The 27,068-nt window shown below is 42.4% G+C and overlaps 1 protein-coding gene and 1 long non-coding RNA gene across 2 annotated transcripts in view; one reads left to right on the top strand and one right to left on the bottom strand.

Annotated features, from left to right (window-relative positions):
- Window positions 1–1,206: 1,206 nt before the first annotated feature.
- On the bottom strand, window positions 1,207–26,022 carry LOC115025219 (uncharacterized). The gene is made up of 3 exons (XR_003834187.1): window positions 25,831–26,022; window positions 3,331–3,405; window positions 1,207–1,587 (listed from the first exon to the last, which is right to left on the bottom strand). It is a non-coding gene; the product is annotated as an uncharacterized LOC115025219 (long non-coding RNA).
- Window positions 10,240–27,068, top strand: part of zfhx4 (zinc finger homeobox 4) — a 106,088-nt gene continuing 89,259 nt past the window's right edge. The window contains exon 1 of the mRNA XM_029457239.1: window positions 10,240–10,302. The gene's annotated coding sequence lies outside the window, so the exon portion shown is untranslated. The remainder of the gene's footprint in view (window positions 10,303–27,068) is intronic.

Here is a 27,068-nt window from a genome sequence, read left to right as displayed (position 1 = left end):
TAGTGGCCACGGGGATCTGACTGGGGTCGTAAATCTATATCTAACATGTGAGAAAATCTCTACATGAATATCTGGAGACACGGGGGGGAGAGACAGAGAGACAGACGGCGGGATACATAGAGAGAGACAAAGGGGGAAGAAGCAGAAAGCATTAGAGTCTTGTAGGGAGAAGGAGAGCTACAGACACACGGCATTAGTCAGAGACAGGAGTCTGAGCGAGGTATAGAAAGAAATAAACAAACGAATGCACGGTAGAAAAACTGAGTGGGAGAGTGGGCGACAAAGCACAGTGGAGGAGAGAAGGAATAAGTGAGAGAGATAAAGATAAACCGACAGAGGGAGAAATAGAAAGATAGACGGAGCAAGAGAGTCACAGACGGAGACTGTGACAGTGAGAGGGAGGAGAGACGGAGGGCTGAGAGACAGACAGACAGACAGACAGAGTGCGAGAGAGATACATGACCCCCTCTCTCTCTAACAATGGCTCTTCATGTGGTGCCCAGCTTAGCAGGCGAGCCGCTGGAATCAGGAATGTGGAATGTGGGATTTCAGGCTTGGAAGTGATAGCTACTGTCTGTGTGTAATATTTAGGGCCGACACAGGGAGCCTCTGGCACGCCATGAAACACATGGACGGCACTGCTTTTTTCTGCTGCAAGCCGGTTTATGCCTCTTCAATGTGTGTGTGTGTGTGTGTGTGTGTGTGTGTGTATACGTATGTACAAAAGTGTAAAATCATTTGTACACATAACCAGATATATGTACAATAATGTAGGAATTGTTGCTGCAAATGTTACATGTCCAAGAAAAACATTTGTGGATTTTACTTTTCACTGAATTGTCACAGAATTGTCTTCACTGTCAAATGATCTTTTTAATGATAGTTCGTAGGACGTGTGTTAGAAAACAATATCCACAGATTTTACTTTAGTCAAAGTAGCATTACCACAAAGTAAACACTCTCCAAGTGCAGTAAAACAGTGACAATAAAATAAATGTAAAAAAATATACTAATTGTGCCCCTATAGAGTGTTATACCTACTATTGTAAACTTTTATATTATTGGATATATATATATATATATATATATATATATATATATATATATATAAAACAATGCATCATATTTAATTTATGATTATCCTTTTTTTTTTCTGAAAATGTAAATCTGCAAATTAACTACAGCTGTAGTGGAGTTAAAAGTTGTTTACCTTTAAAATGTGGGAGAGGTAAAGTAAGGAGTAGCATAAAATGGCGTGTATGAATGTACAACATAAACATATGTGGAAGCTCTAATGAGCATCTAAACTCCACAAATACAATGTTTAGACAACCTTGTTCAGGTGAGTCTAATCTACCCTGCATAAATATAAAGTTGCAAACACACACACTGTATATTGTCACTCTTTGTCTCTCACTCTGCGTCTCCCTCTCACACACGGAGTTCACACACACACACACACTGCTAACACAGGAGACAGTTGTTGCTGGCCGCCCCAATGCCTGTCATGGCTGTTAGGCCAAATCCCATGAATTATGGCTCTTCCAGATGTAAGAGATTTCTAAGCTGCCTCCAACGGCCTGCGGTCTGTGGTGAGAGAGATAGAGAGAAGGGAAAACAGAAAAAAGAGAGAAAGAGATTTGGGTTTATGCAGTGTCATCCAAAAACCCATCTTCCTGTCTCTATCCCTCATCTTTATTATCTTTCTGAATTCTATCGCTACAAAAACCGTCATTACTTTCAATTACCTTTGGACAAAAATATTATTTTACTCATCACACGTTTGAAATTTCTCAGGAATATGTGACTTACGTCTGCAAGAACCTCTCACGCTCCCATTTTTTTTAAAGTGGGCTGGAAATTGGATATTTTTCGGAGGAATATATTTTTCCAGCTGAACGACGGTGTTTGTGTGAAATGAAATTCTACATTTTCCATTTCTATTTATTACCTGTTGGGGATTTCAGGAGTATTGGATGTAAAATCACATCGTATTTAATGTACCGGTGCAGCGAAGACATTTACTCATTCATCTTTAATTATCGCACAAAAATGATTGAGTAGCCATCTTGCATTTCTTAAAAACTACCAGTTGCTGCAGGATTATTGACACATTGATCATTTTGTCTGACCAGTGCATTAGCTTAATTTCCCCGTACGCACGTCAACACTTAAAATTCAACCCCCATCGTTCTCTTACTTCGTTTGCTCTGCTCTCACTCTTTCTCTCATTAGTACTTCGTAACCAGACAGTTTATTTGAAATTATGAAAGCATTACACTCTCTGATGTAGCAGTTTAAAAATCAATAGCTGAAACCCTAGCCGCTTCACTTAAGCCCTCTCCTATGGCAAAGGGGATGTCTCTTTCTCCCTCTCTCTTAAATGGTAATTTCATTTGCAGTCACTAAGACCTCACCGATAATTACCAATGCCCTGAGAGAGAAAGGCGAGTGAAAAAGAGAGAGGAGCGATGGGAGACAGGAGAGGGAAAGAGGAGAGATGGATTAAGAAAGGAGAGTGAATGCCAGTCATTAGAAAAGCTTTCCTCTCTCCCTCCTTTGATCAGAGTTAAGAACACATTGCCTTCGCTCTATCGCTCCCTGACACCGAACCTCTGAACAGAGAAGATGGAGCACAGGATGGGGGAAAAGAAGGTGAGTGAGGAAGAGAAAGACACAAAAAAATGATCCCTGAAGTCTTAAATAGCAGGCCTTAATTTTGACATTGAACCCTCTCTGTTCTTGGGTTACATCGGGGCCGTCCATTTTCAGAGCGCTCCACCGTCCATTTCTCCCCCCCGTCTTCATCTCTCAAATGAACTAATCAGAAAGAGGAATATGAAGTGTCCTGCAGGATCCATTTCTCTAGAAGCATATGGCAATGATTGATGGGGGACAACTTTGACTTTCTCAGGTCATCCTCCTTGCACACATCTGGGAGCATGCAATAATTCTCTTAATTTTAGAGCCCGTCTCTGCCTTCTGCTCTTTCTTTTTCTATCATTTTACAAAGAACTTCAATTTCACTTTAGCAAAAAAAGAAAGAAAGCCTCGACTCAGCCTGCCCCTCCTCTTTCGCTCTCAAGGCTAACACAACCAGTCATTTTGGCTGAAATAAAGGTACTGTAGTGGTTGCCAGATGTTTATAAGAACTGTTGGGGCAATCCCCTTGTTTTTTATGGCTCCCATGATTTTTCTTTCTTGCTTAAAAAAGCCTTAAGAACCACTTATGTCATATAGCTATGGTAACTGGATTTAACATATGTGTAATGCTAGTTGATATTTCATCATGACAAATACTGTAAAAGAGCCACAAGGAATATGAGTTACCTGTGTAAATTGCTTTTGAATGGATTTCAGTCTGAAGGCAGCGTCTTCTACAGAAAGCCGCACATCCAGTTCAAACTGAGGGGAGGACAAAAAAAAGTTTGTTTCGTTTGGTTGATCCATTTACTCAAAGTCAATATAAATATAAAGAAACAAAAAAGACAATGAAATGCATTGTTATTCAAAGCCATTTGAAATTCCAACACGCTTGAACTTTTCAGTGTGTGTGTGTGTGTGTGTGTGTGTGTGTGTGTGTGTGTGTGTGTGTGTGTGTGTGTGTGTGTGTGTGTGTGTGAGAGAGACAACCGTCTCAAACCTCCCGACAACGACTGGGCCTTGTTAGCTGTGCATTGAAATCATCTTTGACTCGGGGTTTACAATAACAGAGAGGAACTTCGACCACTAAATGCTTTCGGGAAAACCGCCCGTCCTCCTTCTGCCATGTGATGATCCCACCTCTGAAATATTCGGCACCATTAACATTCCGATGGGTATCATCCCCTTTCAGACACAATTCGCTCTGCTCTTCAGACCTGTGGGCCGGGGCAGGGAGAGGCCCGGAGCAGATGCTATCTGTTCTCATTCTTCACCAGCTCTCTGCTCCTCAGAACACACACTTCTGAGTGTTATATTTGGTGCAGGAGGAAACGATACACTAGTGACGGGATGTATTTATATTCTTATTAATAATAAATCAATACAATGAGATTACATGTCAAATATTTGTATTAGAAATAGTGCTGGGAAATGTAGTTCCATTAATAATCTAATCGGGGAGATTGACGTTTAATTAAATTGCATGTAGTTTTAATTGTATTGGCTAACTTCAGATAGTGTTCTGTTATCTTTAGACACTAAACCATTAAATACTTCCAACAGTGTTATTGGCTAATAAAGCTGAGATGTGTTTGATCTTAACTGCTATCTGGGTAAATTGTTTCGCCAATCAAACAATGTGTTCTCTGCTACACTCACAGCTGCTTTCATGTTGTCAAGCCTCAGTCCAACTGCCCACAATTAGCTGTGTGTGTGAGTGTGTGTGTGCTGTCTCTAATTGTGTGTGATCATGTGAGAGACAGAGCACTACACTTTAAGCACAATTAGCCAGGCATTTAGGCATCTTAATTGGTGACATTCGATTTCAAGCACTCGCTGATGAACCACTTAACAGCAGACTTATGGATTAGCAACCGGCACAGCTTTTTCTTCTCAGATGTAACTAACAGGTCAGGAATTAGTGCTCTTAACGCCGCCTTACAAATGAAGACAGCCGTATTGACTAGCACGGAAAACTACTTTATCTTGGTTTGCTTTTGCTACATTCAGTCTTACTCCTGTCCTCTCTTCTTATCATCTCACGTCACATGTGTTTTCACGTCTTATCGACTGAAGCGAGCTTTTGTTTAAATTTTGCTCCCTGCTGGACGATTTCCACCGCCATGTTGGCAGCGGGCCACTCACATTTGGCCGTGACAGTGTTTGGCGTTTTGTTGTCATGGCGCTGACACTGTCTCAGTTGTATGGGCAACATGCGCCGGGGCTCATGGGAGCCTCGTAAATGTCATGTATCGACGGGAGCGCTCGGAAGAGCAGGAAGTTCTTGCCAAAAAGAAGATAGATAGAGCGCCACTGGTGTTGGGGATGCCTTGTTGCATAAAATCATGTGTGCACATGTTAATGCAGATGTACACGTGCGCACTTGTGCATGAAACCAAGAATATACTGACACTGCCAACATGTGTGCTTGTAACCAAGCAGGTGTGCATGCAGTGATCACCAACAATACACACACAGATAGTACAGAATCTTCCTCCTCGACCCTTTATTCTCGCCCTCCCCCTTTTTTCAAGAAACTCCTGCTCAAGGAGTGGATTCAGCAGCCTCCACCCCGCCCTCTGTAGGTGTGTCACATTTGTGCCACACTTTCCCCTCCCCAGGTCACTGTCATGTGCCTGGACCTACTGAGCACAGAGGCTTTAAACAGGAGAGACAGCACTTGTCCGTTAGATTAGCGTGTCCCCGACGTCACAGGCCTTCGCCTGAACACGTCACCACTTGTCTTGAGGTGCCTGTCGAGGTTCATTAGAAAATGCCAAATTTTAAGGAACAAAGAAATTTTTGTCAAAAGGTAGACAAAAATCTCTGGCATGCATGTAATGTGTTTTTTTTCCTGAATATGGGAAAATACATTGGATTTGATGTTATGTTGTGTAAATGCTGGTATGGAAATAGGTTATGTTTTATTTTGTTGTTTTTTAATAAGAATGCCTTTTGAATTTTTTCTCACATCAGAAATAAATATTTCTTACCCCGCATCATTATTATTCAACACAAAACACATATTCTAACCAACAAAGCAACTCCGGGCCGAGGCGAGGGCCAGTCGGCATTTCAAACGCCCCTGAGATTCCAGATATTCTAATACCGAGGGACCTCCTCTCATATTTATTGTGGGAATCAGAATTTATGATGAGTAAATTGGGCTTCTTCATCTGTGTGCCGGGGGGGTTGCAACATGCGGCCAAGATGGCTTGACTTATTGATTACAGGGAGCAGTATGCCCCATTTCAAAGGCAAGGAGAGCCCCCGCCACGCAACTTCTGAGAATTAATTTGCCCGGCATGGGCCTTCATGAGAAACACATGTCGGTGCACACACACAGAAACGCAGGCAGAGACACAAACAGGCACACAAAAACCAAAGCCTGCAGGTAAAAAAATCACATGCAAAAAAAAAAAAAAAAGCGACTACACATGCATGCAGCCCCCACCGCCCCCCCTCCCAAACACACAATCATGAGACCAATTTTTGCAGTGCTCCAGGTGACAAGACAAGGCCATTCTGTTGTAACCAAAGATTGTGATCGTACTTACTGGCTGGGCTTGAACACATACTGAAACATTCTCCCGCTGTCGGACAAAAGAAACCTAGAAAGTTTATTAGAAACCTTTTTTTCCCGCAGGAACAATTGTTTATTTGTAGCTTATGCGTGATATTCACTTTAGCTACACTAATGCTGTTTCTGTCTGTCTGTTTACCTTCTATTTCCTATTTTAAATTCAGGCTATTTTTCGGGGGAAACCAAATACAAAAAGAAAAAAAGAAGAAACCCTGTGACTGAAAAGCATAAAAAAAAAATCTGTTTTGGCCTTTCAACCCTGCACATAAAGTATCATCCAGTGACACTATAACTGTACTGGAAGCAAATATGACTCCGACACGGTCCCATCCAAAGCGTTCCTCCAGATCGAGCCACAGCTGAACTATCAGCGGTTCATCCCTGGCATTGTCCACCGGATCACCCTCTGCACTCAGACACCAGCTCCTATTTCACCAGCAGCACCCGCGCTAATTTATCATCATGGTCGTGACAGACAACACATCTGTGTGTGAAAGGATTGAGTGAGGGCAGAGGGAAGTGAAGGAGGGACAGCAGTGAGAGCGAGGGGGGGCAGACAGAGGGAAGAGTAGGAGGAAATATGGTAGCAAGGAGGATCCAGATCGCACAATCAGCAAGGCTTTTTAGGGGTCATATTTTGTTTGAAGGGCCCCATCCTAGCCTTTGCTCGACCTATCCCTCCTGCCTCCTCCCTCATAACACGCTGTCAGCTAACCCCCCTCGGCAACTGGACAGCTCATTGTCTTGGGCTATCTTATATTACAGCCCATATACTGCAGGTGTGATATGGAAAAGCATTAAAGAGCTTAAGGAGTGAATTGAGAATGTAGACCTGCAGAGGTTTACGTTGCCTTATAAAGCTGCGGCTTCGCAGGCTACGAAAGGGCAAGACCATGACGAGCGGCGTCTCGACGCTGGTCCCGTATGAAACATTCTTTTAAATATATTTATAATTTATTTATAATATAATGCCGGTGGACTTGACGCCGGCGCGTTTGTCGGCGCGGCTGAGCAGACGTCCTAGTGATGAGCTTGATGGGCAGATAGGTGGAAATACGGATGGACAACAGATGGAGAGACACACTTACACACGTGTCTTGTGTTCACATGTGCATGCTTATATTCATACAGTATTTGTGTGTGGTTGTGCGTACATGCATGCATACATGTCAAGACAGCAGGTGGGGGCATACACGCGTTCTCATGTGTGTGTTCAAGCAAGCATATCTGTTTACTTTTGCTCTCCAAAACCCACTCACATTTGAATGCAGGAGACAGGACACATCTCCCTGCTCTGTGAGCCGCTAGACAGCTCAGTCAGAATATTTTAGAGTACACACACACACACACACACACACACACACACACACACACACACACACACACACGCACGCACACACGCACACACACATATGCTTCCCTGGGGTACCCCATATGCGGCGCCTGGGGAGTGCAAAATGGAACTTTTTAAAAGCCAAAAACACTTCTCCCGAACAAACTAGTCTCTTAATAATACCACAACCGTGTTTCTCTCTCCTCTCTCACGACAGGCCGTCATTATCTACAAGGGGTGGGTGTTTCGGCTGCTTTTTAGGGAAAGGTTGTGGTTGTTGTTTTGGTGTCTGAAAGCTTTGCTACATGACATGGCAAATAGACTATAAACTATTTGGAATCTATGCATCAACAAATACATTGTGGTATGGAAATGAAAAAAAGGAAGGCTTTTGGGGATTGTGGATTTAGCGCGAAAGTACTGCAACTTGCAAACTCCTGAGACGTTCAATTCATTGAAATGCTTATTTTGGAGCTGTAGTACATGCTGCACATTTTTGATGTGAATTACATTTATGAATCAAGAAAATCTATGTTGTTGAGCGTTTATATATATATATATATATATATATATATATATATATATATACTGCCCGGGAGGAGCTAGGGTCTTTTTTCTTCAGTTGAGGTAAATGAACTTATGTACACACAGACTCACAAAAAAACAAACACAAGCAGACTCCAGGCACACAACCAGTATGTATACAGACAAACACACATGTACCTTCTGCTCTTATGAAGATAAATATGGCAAGGGGTAGATTTTCACCCACACCCCCTGAACGGGACACACACATTCGTCTTTGCTGTATTTGGTGTTTTGGTGTGTGTGTGTGTGTGTGTGTGTGTGTGTGTGTGTGTGTGTGTGTGTGTGTGTGTGTGTGTGTGTGTGTGTCTGTGACGAGAGAGGAGGGGACGCATATTGGGGATACAGCAGCAAGGGTGTGCACCTCACTGCTTTTTCAATGTATGGAAATGTATGTGCATTTTTAAAGTAGGGGGGCTAAATTTATTTCTCTTCCCCACATGTACCCGTCGCCCCTTCCCCTCTCTCCACACCTCATTCCCGAAGCTGATAGACCTATGGATGCATGATAGATGGAGGGAGAGGGAGAGGGAGAGGGAGAGAGATGAAGGGGGGTCTCTGCATGGATGCATACATGCATGCATGGATGTATATACACCCCACCCTTTCCCAACAAACACATGCTATAAAGTCACTAACACACACACACACACACACACACACACACACACACACACACACACACACACACAGACATGCATACACACCTCTGAATGCAGGATTCATGCGCATACCAAACGTAATCCATAGTTTTACATAATGGGGAGGAGGAAAGAGGGGAGGCTCCTGTAGCTGGGTGATAAAGATAATATGAATCATCGGACTCTTTCTCTTTCTCTGTGTATGTATACACATTCACCTAGGGAGATGCTGATATGCTATAGGGGAATATAATGAGATATGGAGAAGGTCCCCCCTGATCGTCAAGAACACATGTGGGTCATATGTGTGCTTTGTGCAATTTTCACAATGTATAAGGATTATGCTTCACGGTATGCAGAGATTTAAGGAAATTGCTTCAAGTGCAAGTCATATGTATGCGCAATGGCAAAGCTGTGGCACTATTTGCACGTATTGCATAAATCGCATTGGGAATGCACAATTGAGTGCAATGTTTTTATATGCAATTGATGGATTTTTCTGCACTATGGTATAATAGTATGTGTATACTGAGAGTTTGTTTGTCGCTGAAATTAATTAAGCAAAAAGTATGCAACACACTACATACAAACAAAAAGAAAAGTCACTGTTAATTATTCAGAGAAAGTTAATTTTTCTGAATATAATTAAAGGCATTTAACCATCAGGGACAGAGTGAGATCAAAGATGTATATTTGATGTCATGCAGATAGCATTTTTAAATTAGCAAACCCTCTTAACTTTATAATTATCTTTGGTGTGAGAACTGAGGCAGGAAGTTCTTTTGTGTTAATTCTGGGACTGAAATAGTCTCCTAAGAATTAGATGAAAATTAATTAGAAATAATTGCAGATTGCATTTACAATGCAAATAAATCTTAGCAGAGCAGAACTAAAGTTTCTTTTTTTGCCAGTGTTTTTCTGTAACAACAGTAAAAATATACCAGGGCTATTTTTATTTAAATACATTAACTTTACTTGACATAGAATTTAAACATGGATTCTAACTGGACAGGCATGTATACTGAGGGTCTGTTTAAATTAAACAATATTCTTTCTCCTTAATCGCACAACAGGACAATTTTTCCATTTCTTATTTCCGGAAAAGGATTCATGTTTTTGGATGTGTGTGTGTGTCACAACCACTCTCCCCCCCCCCCCCCCCCCCCCCATGTTTCTGCTGAAGCTGACACACACAGTAATGTCCAGATACGTATATCAAGAAAGAGAAATAGAAAGACGGAGTGAGATAGGGTGTGGTGTGTGTGTGTATGAGAGAGAGAGAGAGAAAGAGAGAGAGAGAGAGAGAGAGAGAGAGAGAGAGAGAGAGAGAGAGAGAGAGAGAGAGAGAGAGAGGGAGGGAGGGAGGTTGAATTCTATCTCCAAGTATCAGTGGCCTCACGGAAAAATAGAATTGTTTCCTCCATATTAGGAATCAAAGCTAAGCCCGGTGTTATTGTGTCCACCATTTTGACTGCAGCCGACAGACCTTGAGGAAGCAGGTGCACCGGGATGAGTGTGTAGGTGTCAGTACATTGTATTTATTCCATTTTTTTTCATATTTTATATTTGCAGGTCAAAACGCATGCTTCTGTCAATGCAATTGTTGAATATTTGCGCGTGTATGTTTGAGTTACGCTCATATATTACATCCATGTATTATCGTGTGAGTGTGTCCATGTGTGCGGCTGGTGCACAAGCATGTACGCCTGCAGGTGTCTGTGCCTTGTGCTTTTATAGTCCCAGGGAACTGTTGACCTCACCCACCGCCCCCCGCACAACCACACTGTGCGTTTCTAGAGGACCCTTGAACTTGACCGTGCAGCGAGAGGGGTGACGGGACTGGAGCTGAGGCTTAAAACAAACCACTCTGATGGACAACAAAGACAAGGAAGGGAGGGTGGTGTTGGCTTGGGTTGGGGGGGAGCAAAAAGGTTGAGATTCAAGGGGGTAGGTCCCCAGGGTGCATGTGTGTTTGTGTTGGTGCGTCCATCTGTAGTTTATCAGGTCTTAGAAATCTGTTCAGGCGTCCTTTCATTCACTCTTTCATTTATTTATTTACTTTTTAAATATCAAATATCCACCTTCATTAGACATGTGTTCAACATTAATCATTTCTTGCAATTATTGCCTCTTTTTAAAAGGGTTTTTTATGATGGGTCAAATGCTACATATATGCTATAAATGGTTATACAGCTAGTTCACATCAGCAACATGTGTGCACTAATGCATACTGTGTGTCCATGCATATATAATGTGTTTAAATGTGTGTGTGCATTGATGCTCATATTTATATCATGTTTGTGTGTGCCCCTCCATGATCCTGCATGATCCTGCATGATCCTGTATGTATGTGGAAGGTAGTGTTTGGATCATTTAGATAGTGAGCCATAGATTGTGTTGGATTGTTTGAATATGGATGACTTCTGGTTTTATAAACCACTAAACTTAACAGCTAGCACATGTGTGATCACACTGTGAACATGTGTGTGGGTGAGACCTATATTCCAAATATATGTGGTACAGATGAGTTTAAATAAAAAGCTGCAGAAGATGAAAGGAGTCAGACGGAGAGAGATTGAGAGGAGAAAGTTAGAGAGGAGGAGGGTTAACATGGAGAGCAAGAAGAGAGGCAGGAGGATGGAGAACAGGTGGGGGTGGGAGGGGGTTGAAAGAGGTCAGGGAGCATAGCACCTTTTGCTGAGGAAAATTAATGTGCGTGTGTGTGTGTGTGTGTGTGTGTGTGTGTGTGTGTGTGTGTGTGTGTGTGTGTGTGTGTGTGTGTTTGTGTGTGTGTGTGTCTCCCTAATTGTGAGGAGAAGGTGAGGGGTGAGTTCTAGGCACGCTTCTTGCAAAAACAGCAGATAGAGACGGACAGAGTGTCTGTATGTGTGTGTGTGTGTGTGTGTATGCACGTGTGTCTGCGTACTTGTGTGTGTGCGTGCGCGCGCCTACGAGTGTGTGTTTTAATAGCCACAGTCAGAGAGCCTCTGTCAGACGGTCAGCTAATTGGCCATCTTACAAGTACAGAGGAGGCTGCTCGCAAATTGGCAAAAAGGGCAACCGGCTTCAATCTGATACCAAACTCCTTTCTGTCACGATGCTGTCCATTAGACAACAGCTTAAGTCAGAGAAATGGAACAAAAATAAAGCAAAACAGAATACAAAACAGGGTGAAAATAGTGGCGTAATTGTGCTTTGGAGACTTGTGTTGTTGTGCTTGACCCGTGTGTAGCGAGACAACGGGGATCATGCCAGATTTAGCGTAAATAAAAATTTGCGGGAAACGTTGTCAACTCATCGGGCTGGTGTGTTTTTATATTTGTGTGTGTGTATATGTGTGTTTCCCTATTGCAGAAGCCTCATGTATTTTAATCCATGTAAAGTCCCAACTGGGTTCCAATTAGGAACAGGTTTCCTAACGCCCTGAGGGGAAACTGATAATTATGCTGTTGTGACTTAGACTGTTTGTGTGTGTGTGTGTGTGTGTGTGTGTGTGTGTGTGTGTGTGTGTGTGTGTGTGTGTGTGTGTGTGTGTGTGTGTGTGTGTGTGTGCTTTCAGGGGACTTAACACAATGCAATGTATTGTTTTTTATCTTTTCTGTAATGTTTACAATGCAGTTGTTGTTAGTTGTATCAAATGATTCTTCATAATTAGTCGCAATACGCAGATTCAAATCCTCTTATCTCAGTTGTTTATCATGAGTCATGAGCCTAACACACACACACACACACACACACACACACACACACACACACACACACACACACACATGTATATCATTGTGTGCACTGAATCTAAGCTTGAAGGCACAATGGGCAAATATAGTTGAGTGTAGTTATTCTCTGTTAAGCATACGTTTGAGTGCTTAGGGTCAGGGTTGTGTGTGTGTGTGTGTGTGTGTGTGTGTGTGTGTGTGTGTGTGTGTGTGTGTGTGTGTCTGTGTGTGTGTGTGTGTGTGTGTGTGTGTGTGTGTGTGTGTGTGTGTGTTTGTGTGTGTGTGTGTGTGTGTGTGTGTGTGTGTGTGTGTGTGTGTGTGTGTGTGTGTGTGTGTGTGCGTAGTATTTTGAGTGTGACTGGTAGTCGTGCCCTAATGCTCTTAAACTCCCCGCCTGCCGTCTAACCTTGAGAAGAGAGTGACGCTGATGTAGTGGACAGCACACCTCTCACATCTAAACCTAAATGTTGAAAAATGTCCCCTCAGATAAAATGGATGACCCAACTGTGGGGCCCGTTGGTATAAATACATTGTTTTGCAAGGCTGAGCTGACAAGAAAGCCAAGAAAATGTTGAATGTTCTCTGTATGGTTTTTCTGCTATTTGAAAAGCTTGCCATCGCGGCAAAAAAAAGCAGCCCTGTGTTTATTTTCAGCACGGCAGTGTTTTGGGGATGCTCGGGCCCTCCTGACTGTGTATCCATGAACTCTTATTGTGGTTGCCACTATTTCCATATCGTGTCGGTGCAAAAATGCCTCACAGAGGGGAATTGAATATGAGATATTTACAGCGCTTTTCTTAATCCGTACAGATGGACGTGCTGGGGTATATACATATCGCTGTAAACTGTTGTAGACTTATTCATATCAGACGTGATTTTGGGAGGGGGTACGGGGCTAAAATCCAACTCCAATTTACAAATCTGAGATAATTTTCACACTGCTCTCTGAAGGTTTTTACATGGAAATGAAGGGAGTGGAGCGTTGAGGGGGGCAAAAGGAATCTTTTTGAGTCTGCAAAACAGCATAATTGTTTTGCTATCCAGTCGGGTGTTATACTACACATAATATATGGTTATTTCATACAGCCCCCAGACTGCCAAGATGTTTTCAATTTGGCACAGTCCTGCGATCATGATATCACAGAGAAAAGAGAGAGAGAGAGCTTCCAGTCTGGGATGGCCAGAGCAGTGAGAGGGCGATCATTTTGCCAAACTCAAAGGCTTTTTTTCCCCCCTCTCTCTCTCTCTCTCTCTCTCTCTCTCTCTCTGGGACGAATAATTCCACAGTTGCTGAGGCACTGAAAAAGCAATCTGCGGAATACCCCAGGGTCATGTCTGTGGCCGGATGATTTGTGTGAAATGTCATACATTAAATATAAGTTTAACATTCAGCCCGGTGCACTGTAAAACTGCCCTGTCGTTGCCACAGTCCGCCATTTCCCTCTGTGCAGGGAGGGTTCGGGTTCAGGAAAGCGGTCACAAAGGAGTTGGACACACAAATACACACACACACTCGTACACACCACCCCCTGTGTCTGCCCAATCTTAGAGGGAGTAGGAGGAAAGGGGGTGCGGACGACGGGGAGTTGTGAGGCCATTCGATCCACAGCTGCATTTCATTTACGAATGCGAGAGCTCTAACTTTTTTCTTGAAAAATATATCTATATAATTTTTCTTTTTTCAATTTCATCTTGTATTTTTCCCAGGGAGCTTTTGGGCCAGACAGGCATTGGGGGAAAAAAGGGGGGGTAAAAAAGGCAGGGAGGGGTGAGGTAGACAGACAGATGGACAGAGAGACAGACAGTTTGTCTAGAGGCAGGTGTTGAATTCGCGTCCAGGCTGAGATGATAAAGTAAGAGAGGAGGTGAGGAAGGAAAAAAGGGTTGTAACTAATTCATAAAGTTTGAGGAAAATAGCAGCCACTGAGAGGAAGAGAGAGAGGAGAGGCGAGAGAGACAGAGGAAAAAGGTGTCTCCAGGGACTTCAGTGAAGCAGTCATCCCAGAGAGGGAGAGAGGGGAGATTCTGTCCATCCTAGCAGATGAGAAAGAAATGACAGAGAGGGTACAAAGGATGTCATCCGCCAGATGGACAACTGATGAGTTTTCTGCCTTTTCTCTTTGTCTTTCTGTGGGTTTTCTTCCCTTCCTCATGGCTTGTTTGTTTGTGCTCAGTCTGAGCCTCTGGAAACTTTCTGTCTGAATGACTACAATAAGATCATGTGTTTGATATGTAAAGGGAGAAGCGTTGATATTTCAGAAATGGGAAATTCATTGAAGATGGCCAACTTTGGTAGTGATCAAAGGGCAAACACTGGATGTTCTGAGGACAAAAAGTATAAAACACTGTATCTGCCCTGATTAACATGTGCCAGGCCCATTTGATATTCTTCGTGAATGTAATTATGTACCTGTGTGCTTTTTCAAAAATATTCTTATCTTCTTGGCATAGTTCAATTTAGTTTTCGCCTGGTGGTGTTTGACAACATTTGCATCTAAAAAATCCATGCACCCTTTCTACAAATTCATCTTATTATTGCCATGAAAGAGCTTACCACGAGATTTATCAATTTCACCTTGAAGGTGTTGTACTCGCCAGTGCATTTGTAAGCAAGTCGGAACTCTTTGAAGACAAACACAGTATCGTACAATCTGTAGCCCCCCTCTCCTGCTCTTCTCCTCCCTTTCCACTCCCTACTTCAAAGCAGAAGGGCTTAGATGAAGGTTTGGAAAGAAATGGAAAACAAATTGTTCATTTGTATCTGGGAGGAGACCAGACACTTGAGCAAATTCTCTCTGCATTCTCTCTTTACACGCGCCACAGTAAAGTTATCTTAAGGTGGGGTGCGGGAGAGCCAGGAGGAGGCGAAGCCGGAGCAATCGATGTTTTAAAGTCTCAGACAGACAATCAAATGTGTAAATGTGAGTGAAGCTGGTCAATGATCACCTGCAGGGCAAATCTACAGAGAAACCAAATGCAAACAACTTTTCTGTGGAAGATATGCTAAATTGATGTGTTAAGCACTGCAGTAGGTCAGAACTTTAATATAACAAGAATTACTGCAATATTTGCTTTTTTTTAATATATATATATATATATATATATATATATATATATATATATATATATATATATATATATATATATATATATACTATATATATATACTATATACTATATACATATATATATATATATATATATATATATATATATATATAGTAATTTTATTAGCAGAATCAAGTTATGGTAATTGATTTCTTTGTGTGAGTATTTTATTTTAATACATTTTTAAATGTATTTTAATACAATAAAAATTATAATAAACTAAAATCTGAAATTTAACCAGAAGAGATTACAGCAATGGTCGACAACGTTTCAGGCTGAAGCCATAATTTATTAGGATGACCTGTAATTGCATGAAACAACAAAGTGTGCAATCTCAAATTAATATATTATATATATATATATATATATTATAGAAAAAGAACACGTAATTTTAAACATGAATACAATTATGCTCTTTCATTGACAAAACAGAGTCATGTCAAAGGGAATGCTGGACTTAACTAAAATAGACCAGATGGAGTTAAACAGAAACCTTGTAAGAAGGAGAAGCATTCAGATAATGTGCAGCTCACTCTGCTTTACTCTCAAAGGTGATGCTGGAACCCCAAATTCACACAATCTAAAAGATGAAGAAGAGACCGCTGCACACTTAAAGTCACCTCTGTACCAATGTATGGTGTCAGTGTTTGATTGATGAGATGAAGGACCACGTGGCCCAACAAAATTGTAACTGCCAAATCTTAGTAATACCGGCCTCCATTCGAGCACCAGTGCAGGGTGTCGGGGGAATTTACAGCCTTGTGGTTGGTGGAGCTTCAAAACTGGGATTGAAATCCTGAGTCAGTGCTGTACTGTAGGCTAGTTTGCATGATAGTATACATACAGTGTATCCACATCCACTTTACAGTCCACATTGTATATGGCTGGAGGATGAGGGACTCCATACCATAAGGGTATATCACAGTAATTCATATATGTTTCAAGCTTCAGGTCTATGATAAGGAGAAATGGGTTGATGGGAGAAGGCCAGACTGTGGCTCCTTGGCCATTATCCACAGGCAGGCAAATCAAGCCAGCAAATCAGGAACAATGGAGCCCTCAAAGAGCAGAGTGGGGATCAAAGCAGCACTAACTGGCCATTGCAATCCAATTGAAATGTTCACTTTGCATCTCTCCAAAAGGTAATGGATGTGGAGAGTGGGAGGTGAAAAGAAAAGGCTGCCCGCTCGCATTTGACGTAAAATTATGGAAGGTAAGAAGAGAAAAAAATGCTTGTGACAGCCCTGGCCTTCTCAAGTCATCTACTGTAGAAGCTTCATAATGTCCCTTGGTTATTTTGACTTTGAATTTGCAAAGACCCATTTTTTCACTCCCTTTTATTTTATTCCTTTGAACCTTCCAATGGCAACATTATGATGATATATGAGATGCTACACTATGGCCCTTGTGCATGTGGAGTAGGATTGAAGCAGACTATTTCTTAAAGTGTCCTCTCTCTCTCTCTCTCTCCCGCTCACTTACTCTCCATATCTCTCGATCTGTCTCTCGATCTCCTCCTCTCTTTGTCTCCCCCCATCACTTTCTCTCCCCATCTTCCCATCTCTCCATTTGAATGTGTTGATCACCTGGGGAGATGCTGCATTAATGCTGACGCCCAGTAAAAAGCAGAATATCCTCTTTATTTATCTGCACTAAAATTCCTCCCAATCTTTCCAGCACATTTCACTCAATCACGCAACTCAGGCCATTCCATTAGCCACACAGGGGCGTTTTACCTCATTGAGCACAACACGCCCCGCACTTCTATGAATATAGATTCCCCTAAATTATGTATAATGGGAGTGCTCAGATTTTAGCATTTCTACTAAGAGGGTTTGAGGGTGTATGAGTTGTTTCTGCTGCTTTTTAAGTGCATCCAGAAATTCACCATGTCTGCAAGAGACTGGGGATTGTGTATTTCTTTTGAGTGTGTAGATTGTAAATGGAGTAATGTGGATGTGTATGAACTTCAAAAAGTTGTCAATAGGTCAAAGCAAGGTTTCCTGATGTTTGTGGATCATGGATGAAAGGTTAAACATAAATATACAGATTTCTGACAAATCTGAGTTTTCTAAACAATTCCTTCGGGACAATAATTCACACAGTGGATGGAACACCTATTACTGCTGTTTCATCTCCCAACTTGGATCTATCTCACAAGCAACGGCGAGGTCTAGGAAGTCTGGATATGATCTCTTGTTGCGCTGAACATTTTCTGCTCCGAGTGTGAGCAGTGCGACTAATTGGATGGTAAGTAATTTTAATTCACATGTTGGCAGTTGGTGTCCATGTTTCTCAGCGGGGGGGCGGAGGGGGGGTGGGGGGGGGGGGAGGGACACAGCTGAGCAATATCAACAAACAGACCAGCAATTCTATAATCAGAACAAAATCAACATCCTCATTACTGACTCTGAGCCGCTGCCTACATCAAAACAGGCTTCAAAACTCTTTCCCCCTGTTTTCAGGCAGTGATTATGTTTAGTGTCAGGCCAGACTATCAACTTCTGTTTTGCACAGAGACGTGCTCACCAGCATACTAACAACCTATCGGGGGAGTAAAGTTAAAGATATTATAATCTGATTCATATCTCGGCTGTTTTTTCAATAACTAAAAACATACAATTACAATATGTAGTAATTGTGTCATTTATGGGATGTGGAACTGTAAACACGGTGTTTCAGAACGTGCCTGCACGCTTTTTATCAGTTTCTTTTTTTTATTCTGTCTTCGCCGTGACTGTAGTGAGAAGTAATCAACATGCACTTTTCATGTAACCTTCTCACATTCTACAGTTTAGATGCTTTGTACTCACGTTCTAAGACAACCGGAGCATTTTTATTGACAACAACATAGCTCAGTTTTCTTCTTTTGGATACTTATCAAACTGGAATAACATAACTAAGTACAAGCTAGCAGTTATTTGTTGTTCTCTGTGCCCTTTGACCTCTTACTAGCTGTGTTACCACGACATGCACTGTGTTTGTACCTGTGGCCTGTGCTGCAGCAGCTTTTGTTTTTAACCTGTTTTTTTTTTTTATATATGTGGATTCATTACATTCAGTATGTCCGAAATGCAAAGCTACTAAACTATATGTGTAGTCCAGCAGCAGTGGCAGCCATTTATGTATAAACTTGGTTCAGCTCCACTGCTGCAGATGCAACCACACTGCCAACGCATCGATCAGACCAACCGACAGAGATGTGTCCGAGCCGGCCCTCATGCAGCCCGGCCGCACTAGCAGCGTTCCCTCAGCTGTCTTATGTGATTGCAGCCACGGCTCCCTAATATATTCTATAATATCACATGACTGTGCATTTTATTTGCCTGCGGCCAAGCTTGGCAGAAAGGAGCCGAAAGTAAAGGCCAATAGGTTGAAGGTTGCCAGCGCCTCTCACAAACATTGCACCCATGACACCTATTGGAATTATGCTTGTGGAAACTCAAACATATGTTGAAATGAAATGATTCTTGGGGATGCAGCGGCAGCGTGCAGACGAGTGCCAGAGAGGCTGTCAGAGCCTGCTTTAGGTTGAACCGGCCTCTTACGCTGGCTGTCCCTGTTGTAAGAGCGTAATGGACGCGTCACCCCTGAGGAAATGCTGCTGGCTGCTCGGGTCACCATGCCCTTCAGCACATGACACACATGCCACCGATGTGACAGGAACATGCAAAGAGCATACAGACACCATGGCAACTGAATCTGTGTGTGTGCGCATGGCTGTGTGTATTGATCTGCTGTGTTTTCCAAACTGTATTATTGACCTAAATGTTGTTTCTAACATCTAATCTGTTCTAGCCGAGATGTAATTTTATAAAGAATTTTAGAAACACTTGTTAGTTTCACTTAAGAAATTGTCGGCTGATGGAAATTTATTGCCGCGATTCAGATGGATTGCTTTCATAAAACCTGATGTTGCATTGACGGAGCCAAATATAGTAAGTGTTCCAGTAACTGTATGATGCCTCAGCACACACATATGCACACCCACACCCACACCCACACACCCACACACACACATAGAAACACACGACAAACACTTTCTCATATACAGACGCATACGCACTAACACTTGTTATCGATCTACAGCTTAGCTCATGCCAGCAGGTAGTCCAACTCACCGGTTATTCTGAGGAATTGCTTTCAGTAGCTCTATCCACACACTCACACACAAACACTACATGATTGTTTCCAGTGGTTAAATCTACACAATTTGTGCAATACCGACTCTTAAGACACCATCACCTCCTCTTCACAGATCAAGGGCTGAGTTTGTCGATACCACGCACACACACACTTGCCCCCTTATAACTGAAGCAAGTTTAATGCTGTGAGAGTGTCAAGTTGAATACTGTTGCATAGTTAGAACAAAATCCTTTATCCTGTCCTCTCATCCTTCCCCTTCCTACCCTAAATGTGGCTTTTCCTTCTGCTCTGTTATAGTCATGCTCTTTGAATTCTCTTTACAGCCGATAACACAGTTTGGAGTGTAAAGGATAAGGGATTAAAGCATTTTGTGTGAGTATGTATGAATGGCTTGGGCGTACTCGTGTGCATGTGCATGTCTTGTTTGTTGTGATCCCAAACGGCCAGGCCCTGCCTCCGCCGCCGTGTCCCCTTTTTTTGAATCTAATTTGAAAACAAGTAAGAGGAATACAAAGTTTGTAAAAACCGACGTCGGGTACAATGGAATGTTTCTCATTAAAGTCAATCAGCCAGCAGACAACAAAAGAACCTTTCATTGAAGAATATGAAGTGAAAATAAAAAACAGGGCACCGCTTTAGCTGGCACCGCTTTCCTTGTAATATGTTATGTGTGCAGCCTCCTCCTCTTCTCCCAAAACCGGCCTCTCTTGTTTGAAACGGATCGAATTAAGATGTTCAAGGATTTTTTTTTTTTTGCCCCTTCCCGCTCTTCTGAAAGGTCGTAAGTCTAATGTAATTATAGCACATAACTGCGGTAAGGGAAACACATGCCAGGAGATGATATGAACATACAAGCTGTAAACTGCAACTTTCTCTTCGCTAAGCAGAATGTTGCTTTTTTATGACTGAATCAATATCTTTAACTAAGGCTTGTAAAGCAGCCCAGTTAGAGACTTTATTTAGGCTTACCTCTGCCTGACCTCGTCTTACGCCGCCTCTACTTTCCCTGCATGAGAACAGCAGGAAGCCTTGCATAAGAAACCTGCAGGCATTACGTACTGTATATATGAAATTGGCTCCGGTGTTGTTCATTTTCAAACAGACATTTATTACATTTCTCGTGATGTATATACTGTTTCTTGATATGGTTGTGCTCCAATTTAGGCTAAATGGATTTTCTTTTCCACTTTGGCATTTAAAAACTATTTTAACTGTATATGATGTGTCATTCAGAATGTTAGAACCAAGGCAGGCATTTAAGATTTACTAAATGTTGGCATTAAATGCAAAATAATATAAAATGTTTTGCACTCAAAATGTAATTTAAAAAGAATTTGATAGGTTGCGAGGCAGTTTTATAGTCTATGTCAATGTTCTAAGTATATTAAAATATCCTAAAGTGAATAGAATACTGGAGCAAAGTGAGGCGGAAATATAGAGTTTAAATAAAAATACATAAAGAAAGAATAAAGAGAGAAGAGACAAAGAGAGCCTACAGTGTGTTTTGGGATACAGAATTAAATTATTTGTAAGTATAGCTTATGTGTTTCACATGTCCTGAGTCTACGTCTGCGACTCTGCACCGTCAGGGTCATGTGACTGCCGGCGGTGGCCGAGCTAGCATTCCCGCTAGCGAGCTAATCTGCTAGCATGTCTTCTGCTAGCAGACCACTATTGAACATACAAGATATTGTTACAAAATGATCTCGAAGACCACAGCGGGTCGACTTGACATCGTTCCAGTGGACACATTTCAGTTGTTTTTTTGATTATTGAAAATGAGCGTTGTCTGTTAATTACAGAAGCACTGAGCTGTGCCCTCTTCATCGTCTGATATTATGAACAGAGTTGTATTTGCTTTGCAAACACAACTCTAATAACTGAACTGAAATACAGAAACTGGAAAGTCATCTTTATTGAAGGGATCCTTAAATACCCCCAAGTTCTATTTGCATGATTATTCAAAATAGGTTTAATATATTTTGACTTGCTTTAAGTCTTTAGTTCGTTTATCTCATAACATTTTCACATTTTTAATTGTTTGGATTATAATTTCTCCTAAATAAATAGAGAAAAAGAGACAGACCTCCCAGAAAACCAGACCATATGTTTGCCAAAGGTCAACTGCAACAACTTTCTCTTTCCCTCATGCTATCCTTCATTCTGTCACAGCTTTCTTCTTCACTTCATCCGTCACCCATTCAGCTCAACAGCTCTGACAAACAGAGTAGCAAACATAGTATTTTTTCAGAAATTCAACAATATTTAGTATATATAGATTTAAATTCAGGAAATGTCTCCCTTCAAAACACTCCGATAATGATCTTGTATGAGCACCACTGTAATTGTTTCTGCACTTGACTTCAGTGTTATCTGTCTAACTGAGTCATTCCGTGTCTGTTCTGATCTTTTGTGCCTGGTGAAGTCGCCTCAAATTCTTTCCCCAGCCAAGACAGAAATAAAGAACGAAAGAGAAGAAACCCTCTAATAATTATAATAATCAGCGCATTGACTAACCAACAAAGAAACAGGTGTGTGTGTGTGTGTGTGTGTGTGTGTGTGTGTGTGTGTGTGTGTGTGTGTGTGTGTGTGTGTGTGTGTAGGAGGAGGATGGAGGTGGCAGTGTGAGCATGCTCTCTCTGCTATTTACTCGACTGGTAATCAGCCAAACACGCTACAAGTCTCCTGCTATGATTTGCCCCCTGGTGTGTCTCCAGTCTGAACGCCTGTGAGTAAGTCAGTGTTTCTTTATGCCGACGTGTGCATGTATTTATATAGTATATATTCAGTATATCTCCTTGTGTGCACGGGACTATGTCTGTGTATGAGTGTACTCTATGTCCATATGTGTGTGTGTGTGTGTGTGTGTGTGTGTGTGTGTGTGTGTGTGTGTGTGTGTGTGTGTGTGTGTGTGTGTGTGTGTGTGTGTGCATCTCAGGCTTTATATTTGTATCCTGTGCCTTCCCCCTGCTGAGGGGTACACCCTGACTGAGGTTTACAGCTGGTATGTGTGTGTGTGTGTGTGTATGTGTGTGTGTGTGTGTGTGTGTGTGTGTGTGTGTGTGTGTGTGTGTGTGTGCAGCCTTCGATGCTCACAGATGTGTGTATTCGCCGGATGAGAATACAACTCCTAGGACATTTAATCTAGGGTGAATTTCACGCTAGTTACTGCTTGTCATCAAACGTTTCTAGCGTAAAATACTGCAGCGATCTTTTATTGGCGAATGTTCGGGACGAATTCACTGTCAGACCCGTGAGTGCCCCGCTGCCCTCCAGATAGACTGAACGTGTGTGTGTGTGTGTGTGTGTGTGTGCGTGTGTGTGTGTGTGTGTGTGTGTGAGAGAGAGAGAGAGAGAGAGAGAGAGAGAGAGAGAGAGAGAGAGAGAGAGAAGAAAGAGGAAGAGACTAATCGTAGATAAAGTTTGTTGCCTCCATTTTGATGCTTTTCAGTTGAGAAAAATGAATGTTTAAATGTCTATGCAAAAGTTTTAAGTGCAATTTCAAACTTTTAACTGCAGAAATACAGAGAGATGAAAGCCTGTGTTTCTGCACACACACACACACACACTCACACACACACACAGATCTGATCCCAAGCTTAGGGGAAGACAGATCCTGTATATCTACAGTCGTATGTGTTCACTTAGCAAGCCACAGCTGCTAGCGCCATTACTACGATTTCCTGTGTGTATTTCTCTCTGTCTATCTGCCCCCTCAACATACACACACACACACACACACACACACACACACACACACACACACACACACACACACACACATCTAAGGGCCCAATCCAAATGGGTTTTAGCAGGACACATATTTTACACCCGCCTGGGTCGCTCTGATGTTCAGGTGCTTCACTGTAAAATGTGACCCAGGTTGTCTAGTAATGCATATCACAGCCTGAAAAAAGATGACGTATTCCCTCCACCCCGTCTAAAAAAACAAAGGAAGGAACTCATAACCTTAACTTTAAGTGTCTGAACAAAGGAAGGAGTAATAGCTTTTCTGTGCCTCTATATTAAAAGCTTTCAGTATTTAAGCGGCCAGTGAAAAACAAAGGACACATTTGTTTAATAGAATAATCCTTCCTGTGTTTAAGACGACTCCAAAGCTTTCAAATTTGAGCCTTAATGTTTCGACAAGCTGTTCAATCAGTTTTTTTTTTTTTGAGGACATCGCAAATGGCAGGCTGTCTCTGAAATACGTTTGCTTGTTTTACCTGACCCACTTTTCCCTCGCTGTGTGTTTATGTGTGTGTGCTGTCCCTCTTTGCTCAGAAGGTTGTAAATGTAATCTTAGACACATGTTACTTCGGCTGATGTTTTTCAGATTGATGTCAGTTGAGATTAGCATATCTCCTGCCAAGACACAGGAGTGCTCTTTAGAGCCTGGCCTCATGCACACTCGCTCACATACACACATGTAAGCAAACCGTTGGGTAAACATAGCTCAGCTGCCATTTTGAATGATTGCACGATGATTATTTGATGCAGTGATTTATTTTGAATGCAGACTGTAAGTAAACTGAGGCAGCAAAGGATGAGAAATCTGACTGACAAGCTCCAAAACAAAGAAAGTCTCCCGACACTCCTTCCCCAGCAACATATTATTACATCCTGGCCCTAAAAAAAACAAATTTTAACACTCCCTGGCCTCCAACTTTAATGTCAACCTGTCTGTTTCTTAAAATGCCGTCTGCAGAGTGCAGCCATGTAAATGCAGCTGTGACCAACACACTCCACGCCGAAACTGTTTCATTTACATTCATCTTGTCCTTGGGAATGGAGAATTCCTCCTCCAATGTAAGACAGCGGGAGAACTGTGCAAAACGAATTTCTCGCCATCTCTGGAGAGCGAATGATATAGGGATTCAGAACACACCCTTCAGACAATGGAAGAGGAGGGGGTCCTATTTTCTCTTCTCTCCCCTGTCTCTCTCCACAACTCCCTGACCCTGCTTCCCCTCAACCTGCCCAGCAGAGTGAGAGAGTAAGTGTAGCACCAACAGGGGGTGGGGGGGGGGGGATAGGAGAGAGACAGAAAGAAAGTCACATAAAAGTAGTTTTTTAAAAAAAGGGAGGAAAGGGGGGAGGGGGGGGGGGGGGGGGGGTTTGAAGAAACAACAGGAGAGTGACTGACCAAATACCCAGCGACAGAACGAGAGAGGAAGACAGATGCACGGAGGGAAACAGAGAGGGGGAGTGAAGATGAGAATATATATGCGGTGGCCAGTGTTGTGAGACAAGGCAGGTTGCTGTCACTTTAAAAATGACTGTAATAAAAGTGACCGTCGGAAGATGGATCTGGTGATTTTGGCTTGCTAATCAGTCATCTGTGAAGAGGACCACAGCCCAGATTCAGCGCCCGCCTGACACCTCTTGATTGATGCCTGTGCCCGATAAAAAAAAGGCCCATTAACTGTCCTCCTATTAAAGTGGGTGAAATAGCAAAAATAAAAAATGCTCCTCTCTCCCACTCTGCTCTTCCAATATCGCCTTCATTTAAAACCTATATCCTTTTATATGTTCTGCCCTTTCTTCTTATCTCGAGGTAGTCTTCCCCTTGTTCTTGAGATAATGGGAGTGATGTTAATCAGCGAGGCCTTCTTGTGTTTGCATGTGTATACTTGTTCACGTGCGCACCGGATGTTCGCAGGCTGTATCTGAGTACAGTCCTCGCACTACAAATCAATAGATCAATTGGTGGCCAAAGCACACGAGTCGATGCTCCAGCTGGTACCTGAGTCAAACATTCCTGTTAAGTATGCAAATGAGCCTGCGCAATCAGGGATGTCAGAAAGTGTAGGACTTCCAGCCTTCCTTTAGCCTCATGACATGTGTCAAAAAAAAATAATGACCCCGCAGCTGAATCTCATATCTCCTCATCTTGCCTTCTCTCTCTTAGACACACACACACACACACACACAAACACACACACACACACACACACAAAGATTGCCTGCAATAATAATAACCCCACAGACGACAGCTTCAGCCCCCTCCATCTCATCCCCTCATCCCCACCTCACCCCCCTCCCACATACAATCAAACAAAGCCTCTCTCTTACCTTGCGCATGACCAATCCTTCCATCTCTCCCTCTTTTTTTTCCACCACCATCCTATCTATGCATGCTCTTCCCTTTCTGTAAACCCAACCACACCTAACAGTAACACCTTGCACTCTCCCAACCATCCCACAGCCTACAGCGCAGCACTCACACCCCCAATAAATACAGCCCTGGTCTGCCGTTTTCCCATCTATCCCTTTTTCTCTGCCCCAGTCTCTCTCTCTCTCTCTCTCTCTCTCTCTCTCTCTCTCTCTCTCTCTCTCTCCCTTTCTCTCTCCCTCCGTCTTTCCCTCTCCCCTCGCTCCTGGCTGGTGCTGGTGAAATATCAGGGCAAACGGATTCCAGCTTTTTTTCTGGCTCAGAGGGGTTGTTCTGTGCGATTTGGCCCTGGGGTGCATTTCAGCGCTTCTGATGTGAGAGAGGGGGCGAGAAAGAGGGAGAAAGAGAGAGAGACAGAGGGAGAGAGAGGGCAATGGAGAGAAAGAGAAAAGAGGCGTGAGAGAGAGAGAGAGAGAGAGAGAGAGAGAGAGAGTAGAGAGGGAGAGAGAGAGAGAGAGAGGAGAGAAGAGGGAGAGAGAGAGAGAGAGAGAGAGAAGAAGAGAGAGAGAGAGAGAGAGAAGAGAGAGAGAGAGAGAGAGAGATACTGCCAGGGTTTATCCTTTCTTTCTAGGGCAGTCAGAGGTTTTAAAACGACAGGCTTTTACCGGCGTTGAACCAGCAACTCAAGGTGTGCTTGCTCTTTGTAGCTTACAGAGGCCTTGAGGTGATCTCCATACATAATCAGGACAATCCACCTCCATGACAGGTGCGCGGCCATCTTGAAAATCTCTGTGAGCCAGGGGAGTTGAGCAGAGTGTCCGTGCTCATGGAAAAAGATGAACGACTGCAGCACCGCAGCTTTATTGCTTTAAATAAATTGACAAATGAAAAGAAAAAAGTTTCCTTTTTCACTATATATTTTTCCATAATCAAATAAGATTGTCTGGTATTTTGATTTAATTTAACTGAGCTGCTTCAGGACACCCACACAAAGATAATAACATATGCTTACAAATGAACCTGTATTATTCATTTCATTATTAAAATGTACCTGAAATTAATGATGTGTTATTACCTTTGGTTAAGAAAAATCTGAACATACTGGACAGAATATTTTTGTTTCTTTCCAATATTTTTTTTCAATATTTATCCACTTTAACAATTAGGTGAAAATGTTTCTGGTCCAGGCATGTTCCTC

Source organism: Cottoperca gobio, chromosome 20 (assembly GCF_900634415.1).
Source record: "Cottoperca gobio chromosome 20, fCotGob3.1, whole genome shotgun sequence".
In the NCBI taxonomy this organism is placed as follows: Eukaryota; Metazoa; Chordata; class Actinopteri; order Perciformes; family Bovichtidae; genus Cottoperca; species Cottoperca gobio.
This window is presented reverse-complemented; position numbering and strand designations above follow the sequence as displayed.